The following is a 9,875-nucleotide window of genomic DNA, read 5'->3' on the forward strand; positions in this document are numbered from 1 at the left end:
ACCCAGGGATCCCAGCATCATTCTTTTGAAAAAAAAAACATGTCTCTCTCCCCCTCTCTCTCTCTTTTCTCTCTCTCTAAAAAATGTCTCATTTGAGATCTAATAGTCTTGTTCCTAAAAATTAATCCTAAAGAGAAATTTCAGCCCAAAACATCTGTCTATACAAAACATTCTTAGAAAAAAAATTTTTTTGATAACAATAAAAATTATTTTTATTGGGGCACCTGGCTGGCCCAGTCAGTGGAGCATGTGACTCTTGATCTCGGGTTTGTAAGTTCAAGCCTCATGTTGATTATAGAGACTACTTAAAAAGAAAATCTAAAAAAATAATGTCATGTAAATATTATTGCTTACAATCGTCACCACAAAGCTTATGAGCCTTGTCAACATCCCACTTCATTTTATGTGTAGTACATTGTTTACCACAGTGCACGAGGTGATGTTTTTCCTTGCATATTGTACCTGGCAAGACCAGTCATTGGACACAAGATTATTCTAGGGTGATTAATTAATGATAAATGGGATATCACATAGTTTGACATCAAATATTTGATGCAGAAGGGCATGGTCTATCCTTGCTACTTGGTGCCTGCACACTCCAGGCTTGTAGTGGACATACAGAACTGGCAGTTTGGATCTCTTCTGTAAAATAACTAATTTCAGGTGAGCACATGGCTTCTCAGGCTGGCCCTATGTGAATCAAGAAGAGAGAAGAAAAACAATGCTTTCAAACTCATCCCAGGCAAACCACCACCCCCTCTCTACTCCTGCAGCCCACCTCTGCCTTTTACTTCTTTGCCTCCATAGACCTAAAAGTAGTGTCAAACACAGGGTTAAAAGCAGGGTGGGGAAGGGGCGGGGGCAGGTGGCACCAAACATTTTCAGCCTTGGCTAGCATTTCCCCTTCCAATACATCATATGGATTTGAGCAAATGCTACAAAAATGCTAAAGCAATAGAATAGTGGCCAAGAAAGTGAAATAATGTGCACCTGTTACAAATGATAATTATACAGACACTGGCAAGATAGAATTGGTTTGGTATCACATTGGCAGAATGTGAAACTCAGTGTGCATTGTGTTTGCAGTTATATAAAATAAAGATAGGGCATGAATTTTGGCAATATTGTGAAGGGTTTTTTTAATTTTAAAAAATGGCTCAAGATGAGCCACCCCAAAATATGGCACCTTGGCATATGGATATTTGAAGCTGAAGGAGTTTGAGGGAAAAAAATAAAAGCAAGAAGGTCACTTTGACCTTCTCTCCCCTTCTTCCCGGATGCAGATCACAGCTTCTCTGTATGAGGTTCACCTCCTGTGCAGGAGGAGAGGAGCACCCTAGCTCCCAAGACAGGGATGTTGAGAAGAATCTCAACAAACAAACCTTGCTGCTTCATCCAGAGTACTACACTTAGCTCCTCCTCAACCCCATCACTTCTTTCACGACTGCCCACTCTTCCTCAGACCCAGCATGGGGTCTGCACACTGGAGCTCAATCATTCCTTTGGGCTTTCATTTCCACGTGTCATATAAAACTTATATTAAATAAGTGTGTGTGCTTTTCTCCTGATGATCTATCTCTGTCATCTTAATTTTCAGACCCAGCCAGGGACCCTAAGCGAGTCAAGGGGGTTATTTTTTGCCCTCCCCTTGCTTAAGAATGAAAGGAAAACTGTCGGGTGCCCGGGTGGCTCAGTGGTTGAGCATCTGCCTTCTGCTCAGGTCATGATCTCAGGGTCCTGGGATCGAGTCCCACATCGGGTTCCCCACAGGGAGCCTGCTTCTCCCTCTGCCTGTCTCTCTGCCTCTCTCTCCGTGTCTCTCATAAATAAATAATAAAGTCTTTAAAAAAGAAAAAGAAAATTGCCTTATGATGTATTCTCTAGAATTCTTGATAAGTTAAGTAATCAAGGCACATACTTGTATATCCTTACACACCTCTCATTTCAAATGGTAGAAAGCTGTGATACTTCAGAATGCCTCCAACATAACAACCAAATGCAGCATGCACACCTTGTGGGGAATCTGATTTGAAGACTCTGGAAATGAAAAAGAAATTTTTGAGAAAACTAGAAATATTTAATTATGGAATATATTTAAGATAATATTAAATATTATGGTTAATTTTTAAGGTATAATAGCATGGTGGTTATGCTAAAAAAAAGTCATCTGTTAGAGATATATTTATGTTAAAAAAAAAAACATGGTGTTTGAGATTTGCCTTAAAAATTTTTTAAACTAGGGATACCTGGGTGGCTCAGGTGGTAAAGCATCTGACTCTTGAGCTCAGCTCAGCTCTTGATCTCAAGGTCATGACTTCAAGCCCTGCGTTGGGCTCCATACTGGGTGTGAAGCCTACTTTAAAAAAAATTAAAAACTGGGAAGTAGGGCAACGTTAGACAAAATGAGGAAAATGATGGTAATTGTTGAAATTGAAGCAGTAGTTGGGCACTTGGACGTTTACAGTTTCCAAGTGTGAGGTATGCTTAAAACTTCCATAATAAAACAAAAAAAGGCCATAACTCCAGCTGGCTCCAGTCATGGAAATGAAAATAATTCAATATCAGATTAATCTTAGAGCTCAGAGCAGTAAATCAGAATAGTTCGAGATTTTGTTGACACTGAGAAATGAGATTTACTGGATTCTTTCTCTTTGTTAACATTACTGTTTGTGCTGTTCATTCATGCATTCCAATGCTGGGCATGTGTTTTTAGTGTTTGTACTGGGAAATGTCAAAACTTTCTCTACTTCCTCTTTACGAATCAAATTGATTTTTACTTATTGCCTCCTTGACCTTATCGACATACGAAGAGAGAGAATCTAAATACCAGTTTGTGGTAAAGGGATTCTGGATCGTATAAGAAATAATCATAAAGTAAGACAGGAGAGTTAAGGATTTAAACATTCAGAGGCCCAAATGTAGGAAAGAGAGGGAAGACTGGGGTGGCCAGGGGCAGAGGAGGATGGGTTGGGTGGAGGTGCTCAAAGGACACAAACCTCCACTTATAGGATGAGTGAGTGCTGGGGTGTAATGCACAGCACGGTGACTCGGAAGCATTGTACACTCGGAAGTCGCTAAGAGAGTAGATCTTAATATTTCTCACCATACACACACAAAAATGGTACCTATGTGAGGGGATGAATGGGCTTCCTAACCTTCCCGAGGTAGCTATTCTGCAATATAGAAGTGCATCAAATGATCACGCTGTATACCTTAAACTTACACAATGTTATGTGTCAATTATGCCTTCATAAAGCTTGAAAACAAAATCCAGAGATGATGCAAAATCAACCGAGAAGGCTGACGTTTCCAGATATTGTTGAGAAAGTAACTTGGAGAAAGAGCACCGTATTTATTCCTGAGTTCCCTGGTAACCAAGACCAAAAGAAAAACACAGATTACACTGAATAGTTGAAAAGGAAATCAGACACATTTATCAGTGTTTGTAATGAAACCACACTTATGATGAAATCCATCTTGAAAGAGTATTCTTGGATATTGAGTAACGGTAAAAGACCATGTTTTCCAAAGGGGTAGTGGAAAGGGAGGTGGGCGGGGGATTGGGGTGACTGGGTGATGGGCACTGAGGGGGGCACTTGACGGGATGAGCGCTGGGTGATATGCTATATGTTGGCAAATTGAACTCCAATTAAAAAAAAAAAAAGACCGTGTTTTTCATTGCTGTTTCTTATAAGATGCAGAGACACAACTTAAACAAAAGCTTCCCAGATTAATTTTCTGCGAAGTTTGAAAACATGCTGTTAATCACAAATCAGTACTATTAGGTCTGCTGAAGGTTAAGAAAATATGCTCCAGGCATTTTTGTTTTCTGGCGATGTAATTCATATAAATAATCCAGAAGAATCGACAAGCTGAGTATCCATGCCAGGGCTCTGGTGACACGTGGGCAGGAGCCAGAGAAACAGGGCCACCTTCTCTCCCTGACCCTCTCTGGCACCTGCTCTGGCCCATCCATCCCCGTGTGTATTCTGGAAAAACATCGGTTTTGTTAGACGTTCCCAGGGGCCCTATCAAAAAAGGTTTCAAAGTGAGTATTGAGATGTGCTGCTCTAAACAAAGTTAAGTCAATTCCTTTGTTACAGGATGCTCCTAGGCCTTAATACACTGCAGTGTGTTTCGAATGTCCGAGAAGCGTGGAGTGTACCAATCCCCCCAACATGGTTGCTATGACCTCCTCCTCCTCTGTTTATTTTTTTAATACAGCATACTTTAGGATCCTTTTCTCCTCAACACATAGTTTGGAAAGTGCTGGACTGTAGTATCTGCTGAAATGAGGGCCATAAGCTTTATATAACAAACATTGAAGCCATGGTTCACATTCTGTCATTCAGAGCCAAACTTGCAGACTTCTAGAATCATATGGTAGCTCCCAGCAGGTGCCTGATTGCCTGATTCATCCTCTCCCGCTAAAAGACCCATGAAGGCACATGCAAAATTGCAAAATTGCAACTGCACCAGAAGCTAAGAATATCAATTAAAGCTTGGCCCCAGTCTGGGAGGGATTTCTGCCAATGGTGGTGCAGATGAGGACAGATTGAGGAACTCTCATTAGCTGATGCACAATGTGGCTTCTGAAACGGAGCTCTGAGGTCAGACAAGAGGGAGCCAAGCCCTTCCCAGGGGTGCCAGCAAGTGCCGGGCAGTGAGCTTGGGCATGACGGGAATGGCACCCTGAGGCGAACAGGGCTATTTCCTTCTCCTAGCCACTGCTAATCTGTATTTTTGCAAAGGATGCACCCACCAGTGAAGCAATCTGCAGCTCCTGGTCACCTGGAAATACCTTACCCTTTCTCCAGGTACAAAGGTCCTGGTGAACACCTACTCACAACAAAACGTGGCTAATGGCCCTTCCTTCTGTAAAGGTTCTGAGAAGGGAATCTTGTCAGCACCAGAGTGGACGGGGTGGGGTCATGGGGATCAGCTCGAGTGGGCTTCGGCAGCTTGATTCTCACGCAGCAGAGGAATATCATTTTAGTAGATATGAAGTCAAGTCAGGGGATATCAGGTTTTGGACAGACGGTGAAGTACCTTAAGACTTAGAGGTAATGTTAGCAAAATTAAAAATAAGGACATGAGGGTGCCTGCGTGGCTCAGTGGTTGAGCATCTGCCTTTGGCTCAGGTGGTGATCCTCAGGTCCTGGGATCGAGTCCTGCATGGGGCTCCCCGCAGGGAGCCTGCTTCTCCCTCTGCCTGTGTCTCTGCCTCTCTCTGTGTGTCTCTCATGAGTAAATAAATAAAATATATTTTTTAAAAAGTAAGGACATGAAAAAGTAGCTAATGCTATTGTAGTAATCATATTGCAAAATATGCACATGTATCAGACCAACATATTATACATCCCAAACTTAAACAGTGTTATACATCAATTATATAAATTTAAGAAAACACCTTGGGGAAAAAATAGGATATATATGTTCCAAATTATAGCAAGAAAAAAAAACAGCCTATAGACAAAAAAATAAAAATAAAAAAGACCAAAAAAGGAAGGAAAAATCAAAGATGGATTTAAAAAAAAAGAAAAACACAAAAGTAAGATGGCAAAAGTAAAAGCAAACATACTTTGAGACAATTAACAAAATAATTAAAATCTCCTATTCAGAGACTCTAAGACTGGATCAAAAAGAAAATTTAAAGGTGAGTTATTGATATAAAACTCCCCTAAAACAGAGGACAGAACAGAAATGTTAAAAGATGGGCAAATATATGTTAGACACACACAAATACAAGAAAGCAAGATTTTAAAAAATGATCTTAGACAAAAGAATATGCAAGGGAAAATCATTAAACAGGAAAGATTTTTTTTCAGATTGGGAAAGATATAATTACAATGAAACTATGATGATCACAAATATTTATGTGCCAAATAAAATAACATTGACAATAGTATTTAAAGCAAAGACTGTTAAAAAAATCTAAGAAGAAATTCACTACAAAAATATTTGGAGTAGGAGATTTTAACAAAGCAAGGTAAGGTTTTCTTTCTAAGTTCAAGGGATGGAAAAGTTTAAGAGGCATAGAAAATTAGGATAATAAAATAATACGATTGATTAAGGAATAAGGATTAATATGCCTACACTCAAAACAAAAGTGCACCTTCTTTCAAGCACCTAAGGACAATTTGTAAAAATAACTATTCACACATAGGAAAACCCTGAATTACAAAAGTGGCTTTATTGTACGAAGTTTGCGATTAAACTAGAAAATGTAACTAAAATTTAAGCAAAACAAAAGTAATTGGAAAACTTTAAGGACATTTCTAAACAATTCTGATTAGGAAAAAAGAGCTTAGCTCCTTGCTCCTATTTTTCAGCTAAAAATTAAGAACAAAATGAAACAAAACAACCAAGGACATGAACCAGTTATGAACACTGACCAAGAGGAAATTATAGGGGATTTAAATTCACTTCTTTCTATTTTGTGATTCTTACACTTTGGACAACTAGGGGCACTTGGGTGGCTTAGGGGTTGAGCGTCTGCCTTCGGCTCAGGTCGTGATCCCAGGGTCTTAGGATCGAGTCCCTCATTGGGTTCCCCACAGGGAGCCTGCTTCTCCCTCTGCCTGTGTCTCTGCCTCTCTCTCTCTCTGTCTCTCATGAATAAATAAATAAAATCTTAAAAAAAATTTTTTGGACAATGATTATGTAATCGTACAATAAATTTAAAAAATTAAGTTTTGTTAAGAAAAAATTTAAAATTACCAGGAAGTCCAGGATAGACTGGCCCAGATTTGGATTCTGGGTGCTCCATGGCTTGTCCTGGGAAGTAACTGCCCCCCTCACTCCATCGGAGCCTGCTCAGGTGTCCAGGAGTGATGGAAGGCGCTGCCCCTCAGGAGGCTGGGTCCTCAGGCCGACCTGGGTCCTTGGCGCTGGCAGGCACTAGAAGACAGCAGCCCCCCTGGGGCCACTTAGGGCAGCGGCTTCTGGACTCTGCAGCCCCAATGACAGAACACAGCCCAGGATCCTGGAGGGAGGCAAGCCCCCATTATTGCTGACTTCAGCTGAGCCCACCCCGGGGTCCTCTTGAAAGAATTGGGGAGGGACATCCTAGGGCAAGGGAATGAGTTCCCAGAAGAGCGAGTGTAAGCAGATCCCTAGGAAAAGTGCCTGTGACCATTATCTTGACCCTGGTTTTCCCCACAAGCACATGGCCAGGGAAACCTGGATTAGACCAAAGTGGCCCCTTAGTCATTATATTAGGACATAATCCGGAGGATAAATTGCAGCATGTTGCTCATGAGACGGAGACGTTTCCTAGGTCACAATAAGAAAGTGTCAGTGAGTAAAGGCAAGTACTCATTCACTCACTGACAATCAGCAATCCTGCTTTCAATTTTAAATCTTGCACAAGTTTGTTTTTTTTTTTTTTTTAAGTTTGGGGTTTTTTGTGTGTGTTTGTATTTTGTGGTTTTGTTTTACACTGTGGGTCTGTGGCAGGACCAGCTCAGAAGTCAGCACTGGGGAAAAAAAAAAAAGAAGTCAGCACTGGGGAGAAGGCCTGAGCGACTGCCCAGGATTCGCCATCTAACCTGGTACTCTATCCTCCTGCACAACCTGATAACGCCTTCATTTCTTTGTTGTTTTTTTTTTTCCATAAAGATTTTATTTATTTATTTTTTTATTCATGAGAGACACAGAGAGAGAAGCAGAGACATAGGAAGAGGGAGAAGCAGGCTCCCTGCAGGGAACCCGATTCAGGACTCGATTCCAGGACCCCAGGCTCACGCCCCCAGTCCAAGGCAGAAGCTCATCCACTGAGCCACCCAGGCGTCCCCACCTTCATTTCTGATGGGCGAGGGGGACAGTGTGCTGGCCAACCACCTTGAGACTCCAAACCACTTGGTGGGCTTTTTCTCCATGTACATAAATTAGCCTCATTCCCCATCTGTGGCCCCTGGAAGCCTTCAGAGCGGAGATCCACCGTGGAGGTTTATGGGGGAGGCACGGGGTCAGCGCTGGAAGCTGGGGTGGCGGGCGGCAGGAGTCGCCTGCAATGCCATCTCAGGGGTGCCACAGCTGACCCCACAGGGAGGCCTAAAGATGGAACGATTCCCAGAATATTCCACAGCACGGACAGAGCTCAGTGTTCAGAGCCTGGGGAGAGAAGACTTCAGGATGGAAAGATCCTTGCACCCAGAGGCAGGAGCTGACGCAGGCGTTGGGCAGTGAAGTCTGAGGGGAGCGCTCTCCTGTATGGTGCACGCAGAGAACCCCTAAATCTGCTCTCCTCGTGTTCTGCGGTCCATGCAACAGTGCAGGCGTTGCCCCTCCACGCCAGGCCAAGGCCACGAGCAGCCTCTGCCTCTTGCCCGCACCCCCCACATCCAACGCATCAGCAGGTCCTGTTGGCTCTCGCTCCACAACGACTTCTAGGTTTAAAAAGGTCGAATGTTGACTCTTTTAAAACTGAGTCTCATTCTCTCTTCAGTCACCCCCGAAACAGCGCTGAAAGGAAGCGCATGCACTGGTTATTCACCATCCCGTAGCAGGGAGCACCGTGCAGGGGGAAATGGGGTGGCGGGCCTCTGGCCCTGTGAGTCTCATCCAGGTCCCCGGACTGGTGGTCTCCGTGTCCTGCTCACTCACTCACATCCTGCCTCTGCTCTGCAACAGGAGGGCGAGACAGGAATTTGCCCTCTGCTGCCTCAGCTAGGAAGACAAACTCCTTGATGGCCTCTAAGCTCGCTCATTCATTTATCAATTCAACAAAAAATCAGGAAGTGCCTACTGTGTGCCAGATGCACAGTGTGCATCTATGAGGTGACGGAATGATGTCTGCAAGAATGTCCTGGAAGAAAAACATGAGGAGAAAGCAGAGCTCCTTGAGAGGCTTTGCATGCAGTAAACCCCGGGGTGTTAACAGAGCCCCGGAGAGGGGAAGGATCCCAAGTGAGTCCTGAAGGATAAATCGGAGCCATCCAGGTAGATGGGGGAGGAGCAAGGTGTTCCAGAAAAAAGGAGCAACATGCCATGAAAACAAAGGGTCCTTGGGAAAAACAAGGGCATCATGACAACTCCCGTTTTAACCCCCTTTGGGGTGCACTGCCTGCTTTGGAGATTTCCCTGCAGATGAAGAGATTAACATGAACAGATTTAACATTCCTGCCTGGCTTGACCCTCTCCATTCTTCCAGCGAAGGTTGAGGGATTTATCTGGTTGGCCATTTGGGAGAAAAATTGGTAGGACAGCTTTAGGCAATCCCTCTCCAGCCTGGCTGCCTGGCCGCGGCTCACCTGCCCCGTGAGGCGTAGAGCTTGGAGCTCCCAGCACCACCTCTGTCTGGGGGTGGTGCGTGTGGGGACTGCGTGCACTGCCCGTGTCTTCTGGGGTTCAGTGTCAGGAATCCCGTCGAGGCTGTGCTCCTGCCATGGACGGAATGCGTGTGTCGCCTACAACGTGTGTTGAAGCTCTGTCCTCCAATGTGACAGCATTAGGAGGTGAAGCCTTTGGGGGTGACAAAGTTTAAACGAGGTCTTGAGGGCGGAACTCTCATGATGGGATGAGCGTCCTTATAAGCAGAGAAAGGGGGACCAGAGATCACTCTCCCTGCCACGTGAGGACAGCAAGGAGGCAGCCTTTCTGCCAACCAGGGAAAGGTCCTCCCAGAAACCAAATCCGCCAGCATCTTGACCTTGGACTTTGCAGCCTCCAGAACCATGAGCTATAAATGCCGGTTGGTGAAGCCCCCAACCCGGGGTATTCCAGCAAATCAGCTTGATCGGAGGAGACGCACTGTCTACACTGGCTGTGTCAGCACCAGGGGTCTTGCTTGGTCCTCCCTGGTCTCTCAGGTGTTGGTGGCTCAGGGTGTGATTTCCTGGGCTCCCCCAGCCCTAAAATGCCATCATTCGTCC

General features: G+C 44.1%; 1 long non-coding RNA gene across 1 annotated transcript; it reads right to left on the reverse strand.

Moving 5' to 3' along the window:
• Positions 1-490: 490 nt before the first annotated feature.
• LOC144296551 (uncharacterized) lies at positions 491-2,037 on the reverse strand. Its single transcript, XR_013363643.1, has 2 exons — positions 1,937-2,037; positions 491-690 (listed from the first exon to the last, which is right to left on the reverse strand). It is a non-coding gene; the product is annotated as an uncharacterized LOC144296551 (long non-coding RNA).
• Positions 2,038-9,875: the final 7,838 nt, after the last annotated feature.

The sequence above is a fragment of the Canis aureus genome, chromosome 24, assembly GCF_053574225.1.
Source record: "Canis aureus isolate CA01 chromosome 24, VMU_Caureus_v.1.0, whole genome shotgun sequence".
Classification (NCBI taxonomy): domain Eukaryota; kingdom Metazoa; phylum Chordata; class Mammalia; order Carnivora; family Canidae; genus Canis; species Canis aureus.